The following is a 6,000-nucleotide window of genomic DNA, read 5'->3' on the forward strand; positions in this document are numbered from 1 at the left end:
AGTTACCTGTTGATTATATTTTTGTTTCCTTGCATATTATAAGCCATTTTCCTCTTTTTTGTTTATCTCTTTTTGAAATTTTTATTGACATAAAGAGAACAGATTTCATGTATTTCATAGGTAACAATTCTAAGACAACCATACTTCTGTTCCTCCCTTCATCCCTCCCTCAATCCCTCCTCATTCCTTTCTTTTTTTTCTGCTTTAATTTTTACAATAACATACTTTCAACTTACTATATAATCAGAGGCTTTTCTCTTTTTAAAAATGCCCTCTTTTTTTTTTAACTTTTATTTAATGAATATAAATTTCCAGTGTACAGCTTATGGATTACAATGGCTTCCCCCCCCCCATAACTTCCCTCCCACCCGCAACCCTCCCCTCTCCCGCTCCCTCTCCCATTCCATTTGCATCAAGATTCATTTTCAATTCTCTTTATATACAGAAGATCAATTTAGTATAAAGATTTCAACAGTTTGCATCCACATAGAAACACAAAGTGAAACATACTGTTTGAGTACTAGTTATAGCATTAAATCACAATGGACAGCACATTAAGGACAGAGATCCCACATGGGGAGCAAGTGCACAGTGGCTCCTGTTGTTGACCCAACAAATTGACACTCTAGTTTATGGCGCCAATAACCATCCTAGGCTGTCGTCATGAGTTGCCAAGGCTATGGAAGCCTTCCAAGTTTGCCGACTCTGATCATATTTAGACAAGGTCATAAAAGATAGAGTGAGGATAGTAACCAATGATCCTAAGAGTGGCATTTACCAGGTTTGAACAATTATACAGCATTAAGTGGGGAAGAGGACCATCAGTACACACAGGTTGGGAGTAGAGCCATTGGTGGTAGAGTAGAGGTTATGATTACAAAGGAATGAGGCCCAAGTGCACTAGACAGGGCCTAGAACAAAGGACAGAGTCATTATTAGAGGAGCTAAGAAAGGTGCTGTCTAAGCTACAATGAAGTTTTCTGATTGAGAGGCAAATAGAACCTGATAGAAGGGGCTTGATAATAATCTGGTGGGCTTTAGGCCTTGTAAGTTAAGAGGGCCAGACCTATCTATCTCTTCCCATGGGGTATATCCTAAGGGAGGTGTGAACCTCCTAGGGGAAGGCACTCTGTTGACTGTCATTACTTGGCTGGCCTGGGAGGAGAGCTGGCCAGGTAAAGGCAGGGGGCATCTCTAACAAGAAATTTACAGTTCTGCCTGCAATGTTGCTGACCCTACTTGACCATTCCCTCAGCTGCAGTGGTCCCTTTGGAAGTTGGGCTGAGTGAAGGGCTTTTCAGCTTAGAGCCAATAAGATCTGTGGCTCTGACCTGGGCATCCTTCGACTCCAGGGCAGGTCCATTTCCAGTGATCCAACTCTTGGCAGAGCTGCCAGGGCTCTTCATAAGCTGACTTCTGCTGAAGCCCAGGCTTACCACATTGAAAGCCACTGCAGTGGACTGAAAAATGCCCTCTTTTTATCTTGATTTTCAAAGTGTGTGCCTGGATTTCATTCTTTTAATTTACTCTAATTGGAGTTAATTTAGTTTCTTAGATATGTGAAATCATGATTTCTAAATCAAATTTGAAAAATCTTCAGTTATTATTTCAAGATTTGGAAACAACTCAAATGCCTATTAACTGAAAAATGGATTTTCAATGTAGTACATATATGCAGTGGAATACTATTCAAATATATTTTTATAAAGGAAATCCTATCATTTGTGACAAGATAAATGGACCTGAAAGATACTATGCTACTCACGAAAGACAAACCCTGCTTGATTCTACTTATATGAAGTTTGTAAATAGTCAAATTTACAGAAGCAGATTATAGAATAGTGTTTACAGGGGATTGTGTGAGGGGGAAATGGAAAGTAGTTCAATGAGTATAAAGTTATACAAGAGGAATAAATTCTAGATATTTGTTATTCAACATAGTGCCTATAGTTCCAATATGGTGTTGTGCACTTAAAAATTTGGTAAAAAAATGCACTTCATTCTAAGTGTCCTTATTAAAAACAAAACAAAACAATTTGCCAAACAAAAAGAAATCCAAATAGTCAAAAAGAAACTTTTGAAGGTGTTGGATTAATTTTTTTACCTTGATGGTGGTGATGACATCACCAAAGTCCAAACTCATCATATTGTATTCATTAACTATATCAATTTTTTGCTTAAAAATTATGAATATGCTCAACAATATGAAAGTTATGAAATAAACATAAAATAAAAAAACATACATATGATCATTATACCAACGACCAGGACTTAGCTATTGAGAAGTAATTTACAATCTTGATGGAGGATTGGTGTATCCACAGGCTGCAAAATTTCTCCAGATACTTATAACATAAATTTGTTTTTTAAACTTACTAAGTACAGACCTTTATTGAATTAAAATTTCCCCATGTTCTTTTTCTTTCTTGATGATCTTATTTGTTTCCAACTCACCTGCTTGCAAAGAGTTCACATATCTTCCATATCTTAGGATCTATAACCAGGCTTACTACCATGTCTCCTCCTTGTACTTTTGGGTTCACCAGATCAAACTGTCCCCAAACCTCCTGCTAAGGGGAGATCTACTGAGTATTTATTAGGCACCTCTCATGACCTGCTTTGTAGCCTCCAGGGAGGACACAAAATACTTCTGTCTTATCTGCCCTGGACCATCTGTCCTATCTACATCTAGCTCCTCACTCACAGATCAATAAAAGAGACTTAGCTACAGGGTCGTGGATGGTTCAGGAAGAACAGAACAGGATAGCTACAGTCTCCAGACATGTTGGCCTCATCTCTCTTCCCTCTAAGTGTGAGGTAAGCCAAGTGGGGATCCATGGGCTGTGGAACTGCTACAAGTCCTGCTATAGATTGGTGCTGAATAGAAATAATTGGTCCTACTTGTTTCCTGAGGAATACACACTTCGGAATGATCATGTTTACTTTAATGGGACCAGGTTGTTTATGGACTTAGCCAAGAATTAGAGTAGTAATAAGCTCCTCACTTTTTCCTGGGTGTTGGGCCTAGTCTTTCTATCATGTCTTCAGGGAGGCATTTTGCTGACATTATGTTATGTTTATTGAATTATAAGGTTGCGGGGAGGAGAGAGGAAACAGGTCAGTGGTGTTAACTGGGAATTTCGAGTGTTGGAGAAAGTTTATTCCCAAGCAAGAAACTTTCTAAAATCGGGCCCTGTATTCCATTTGCCTGTTAATTGGAAATGAACAATGTTGTTTCTGTGCCGTTGTATCAAACATTCTGAAGAATTTCTTCCACAGACTCAATCAAATGCCTTTATTTTCATTATGGATCAAAGCCATTTTTGTCATCTCGGCCTTGGCTCCTTATTCAGGTGAGTAAAGTTTACAGTCCTAGGTGGAATACATAGATATCCTTAAAACATGTATCCTTGAAATGCAGGTAAATTTCTTACGTAATTTAGGCATGGAGTGATTGTTTTTTCTATTTTTTTAAATTGGCAAAATGGAACAGAATGTGTTCTAAATTCCTTTTAAATATTTCATCAATGGATTGTCTTGTCTTACTTCCCACATTACAGAAATGAGGGCACAGTGATGGTGTAGAATGAGCAATTGAATTTCCCTCTTTGTCTATTGCTATACTGAATGACTTTGATTACATATTAGTTGTTGTTATTTTGGGGAGATTAGTTTCTATGTTTGTTAAATGCAAAATGCGAGCAAGGAAAGAATCCCTTATAGAATACCTTGAAAATCTGATTTTAAGTTACTTTTACTTACCAACTGTAAATCTTTGTAATCAATGTCTTATGTAAGGAAGTAACTCATTCATACTTCTGGCAACAAATTATCTTTCTTAAATGTCAAAGAAGTGCATGATTTACGTATAAAATAGCTAGTATTGGGTACAGCCCTGAAATCAGAAGTTGTTTCATGTTTAAGTAACTTCTTGTTGGCTTTTATCTTCCACCACAATGAGGTGTCTCTTCTATAAAACTTTTAAAAATGGATTTCAAGTATTGACTGCTCTACTTGCAATCCATCTCCTTGCTGATATGCCTGGAAAAGTTCTTGGGCCTCTGTTCCGATGTGGGAAACCCAGAAGAAGCTCCTGGATCCTGGCTTTGGACCCACGCAGTTTTGGGATTTGGGAGGTGACAGACATTTGAAGAGAGAATCAATGCATGGAAGATCTCTCAGTTTCTCATTCCCTCTCTCCCTTTCTGTACTCTGCCTTTCAAAAAATAAGGAAATCTTAAAAAATAAAATAAAATAAAACAAAGGGGTATCTTCAGGCAGGTTATTAGATGCTATTAAATAATAAATAACACTTTTTCACAGAATTAGATTCATTTGGATTCTTTAAGATTTCAATATATTTGAGAATTCATACTTTTATTATTGGCATAAAATTTTCACATCCTTAGTGACAATTCCTTGAATACATCACTTAAATAAATTCCTGCTACCAATGTATGTGTAGATTTCTTATCTCTTAAAACTATTCTTTGGTTGCAGAAGCTTCCATAAAACCAGATCGTATACAGAATTGGGTAAGTTGCTATAGGTTCATTTGGAATTTAAAAATATAAATTTTAAACTTTTTAAATTTTTAAAATCTCAGCAAAATCAACCACACAAATGGATTCATAGGAAAGATAAATACTTCAATGAGTAAAAATATTTATGTATTATTTTTTTCGCCAGGATCAAGCAACACAGTGAATACAAAATCACTTAGCCCTATGTACACAGGGAGTGATGTGTTTATGCTATCCAAAATTCTAATCATTTCCATTGTTTGCTATTGTATATAGCACTGAAAATATAAAATATATTTAGAATAGAATGGTACATCCTAACAAAACAAAAGGAAATAAAGTACCATCCCAATTCTCAATTTTTAGGAGGATAAATGGTAATGATTTTCATATGTTAACATGGTAGAGTATTACATAGAGGTGAAAATAAATGAATTATTGCTCCAAATGTCAATTTATAAGTTCACGAGAATATGTAAAAAAGCATGTAATTTAAAAATACATTTAGCGTAGTTTTCTTTGTATAAATTGCCAAGATATCCCAAACTGCACAAAACACTGACATGTAATGTGTGTGTATATTGATATATAGTGAAATTATAAATTGAGTCAAAGGATCACAAGCTGACCATTCAGCTTGGTGATTTCCTGTAATGAGGTGGAAGGGGAAGGTCATGGGTAGAGGGGCAGTGTTGACAATGTAATGAAGACACATTGATGCAGTATGGGACCTGCTGATTAACAGAAAGTTTTTATAAAAATATTGATAATGCTTTATTTATTTATTGGTTTATGGGTACAAAGATCTTTGTCTTTAAATTTAAATGGAGATTATGTTTATTCATTTTGGCTGTGTGGTATTTCATATTAAGATTTAAGAAAAATGATTCAAATATTTCTTTTCTAATAAACTTTGTGCTGTTTCTCTGTTTTACAGATAGACTGCAATACATTTTCCACGAGTTTTCCAACTATTTGCACAAAAGAGTATCTTCCCATCTGTGGTACTAATGGCCGCACTTATTGCAATAAATGCATTTTCTGCTCTGCATTGAAGTAAGAATGCAAGTGTAAATATTTGCTCTTCCAAAGTAGTGAAATATTATAGGAAAATTCATATTCCTGATAACCTAAGCTTAATGTATACTGAAAACAGCCACAATATTTGGGTTAAAATCAAAGTTACACACTACTATATTTCCTTAAAATTCTTATTTCTTTTTCTTAATGTTGGTATTTATTTTTAAAATATTTATTTATTTTACTTGAAAGGCAGAGAGAGAAGAGATCAATCTTCCATTCGCTGGTTTACTCCCCAGGTGATTGTGTTGTTCGGTGATGGGCCACTTAAGCCATCCTCTGCTGCTGCCCTTCCAGATACATTAGCAGTGAGCTGGGTTGAAAGTGGAGCACCCAGGATACAAACCAGCACTCCAATATGGATCCAGCATGGCAGGCAGTGGCTAAACTGCTTTAC

General features: G+C 35.9%; 1 long non-coding RNA gene across 1 annotated transcript; it reads left to right on the forward strand.

The window, feature by feature from the left end:
• The first annotated feature begins 3,270 nt into the window (after positions 1–3,270).
• Positions 3,271–5,486, forward strand: LOC133758542 (uncharacterized). The gene is made up of 3 exons (XR_009865805.1): positions 3,271–3,353; positions 4,501–4,535; positions 5,461–5,486. It is a non-coding gene; the product is annotated as an uncharacterized LOC133758542 (long non-coding RNA).
• The last annotated feature ends 514 nt before the right edge of the window (positions 5,487–6,000 follow it).

This window comes from Lepus europaeus, chromosome 4 (assembly GCF_033115175.1).
Source record: "Lepus europaeus isolate LE1 chromosome 4, mLepTim1.pri, whole genome shotgun sequence".
NCBI classification, from domain to species: Eukaryota; Metazoa; Chordata; class Mammalia; order Lagomorpha; family Leporidae; genus Lepus; species Lepus europaeus.